Consider the following 1,895-nt stretch of genomic DNA (forward strand, 5'->3'; position numbering starts at 1 on the left):
GTTAAAGAGAAATCTGGAGAGAAAATTGTAATTCCTCTCATAATCTACTTCGATGAATACGAAACAAATAATTCTCAAGGTTCTCATACTGGGGTTGATAAGTAGGAGCGGCATACTTTATGTTACCCACCTTACCTCCACAGTTTCAATCTACATAGAGCACTTTTTTTTAACTTTATCATTCCGCGACAGTGACAGAAAAGTGCATGGAAACAGAGCTGCTTCTAGGCCTCTTTTAAAATAACTAAAAGATTTTGAAGTAAATGGATTATTAATCAATAATGTAAGCGTTTACTTTTCTTGCATTCTCATTACTGGAGATAATTTACGGATTCATCAAATCTGTGGGTTTGTTGAAAGTTTCTCAGGGAATCATGTATGTCGTTTATGTGTGGTTGCAAAAGAACAACTAAGAAGGCAAACTGAAGAGGATCCTGCTTTATTGCGAAAAATGAGCGATTATGAGACAGATCTAAAAAAATCTGACGTTTCCGTAACGGGTTCAAAAGAATATTGTATTTGAAATGATTTGCCTTCTTATCATGTATTTCAGAACGGTTGATTCAATGCACGATTTCTAGGAAGGTGTCTGTCCATACGATTTGAGTGCAATGCTATTACATTATTTAAGCATTAAACTTTTCTCGATAGAAGATATCAATGATAGAATAATGGCTTTAATTATGGCCCGTAGATAAAGGAAATGCGGCCCCATACTTAAAGAAAGAAAAATTAAAACAAAATAGACTCGCATTTTCAGCTTCGGAAACTTTAACTTTTGTAAAATATCTTGGACTTATAATAGGGGATTGAATTCCAGAGAACGACGAATATTGGAATTCGTACTTAATTCTGCGAAATGTTGGTGATTTATTAAGCTTAAGATATTTTAATAGGGAGTGTATTGTACTTTTGAAAACACTGATTACCGAACATCACGAAGTTTACATCAAGCTGTTTGGAGAAACTTTAAAGCCAAAGCATCACCTAATGTTACATTATCCTACGATTATAGATCTTATTAGTCCAATTAGAAATTTTTGGTTTATGAGACCAGAGGCCAAACATAAAGCTTCTAAGGTAACTGCTCATTTATCAAATTCACGTGTCAATTTACCGTCTACGCTTGCTCTTAAGCACCAATTTCAGCAGTGCTACAGTTTTATGTGCAAAGACTCTTTGATTGATAAGGTAGAATATGGACATGCTGAAGTAATTACTGATGAGAAATTGGTAAATATACGCCACATTTTGGCCACTGATTTCTATATAAATACCGATATCAAATTAGTATCGTGGATTACTATTGAAAATATCAAGTACAAGCAATCCATGGTAATTACCATTGTATACGAAGATCTCCTACCTATTTTCGACTCTATCGTTGAAATATTATTAGATTCAGAATATAATTGTACTTTTATCATTAAAAAATAATTATTTTAGGTAGTAACGTATATTTGCAATGTAACAATTAGATTAGTATAGGGTATAAAAATACAGAACTTGTTATGATATAGTATTAAATGTCAATACAGTGCAACTGCGTATAGTACTCGAATAAATAATTTAATTTAAAGATAAAAATCCACTTTTTAATTTTATTATCAAATACACTATTTTTATAGTAAGATTTATATCAAGTACTTTATTTTAAATACACAATAATTAATTAATTTAAACGTAAAATTTAATTAGTTTCTTTGAATAAAATAATTTATTCTTCTGAAAAATTTTCAGGTATATTCTCTTTGTGAGACAGTAAATAATATACATCTTTAGATTATTATTTCCAAATAGCAACTATCTATCTATCTATCTATCTATCTATCTATATAGTATTCCAGGACAGAAAAGTATAGCGGCAAATATTTTATAAAAAGAGTGTCAGTAGA

The sequence above is a fragment of the Belonocnema kinseyi genome, chromosome 4 (assembly GCF_010883055.1).
Source record: "Belonocnema kinseyi isolate 2016_QV_RU_SX_M_011 chromosome 4, B_treatae_v1, whole genome shotgun sequence".
Taxonomy (NCBI): Eukaryota; Metazoa; Arthropoda; class Insecta; order Hymenoptera; family Cynipidae; genus Belonocnema; species Belonocnema kinseyi.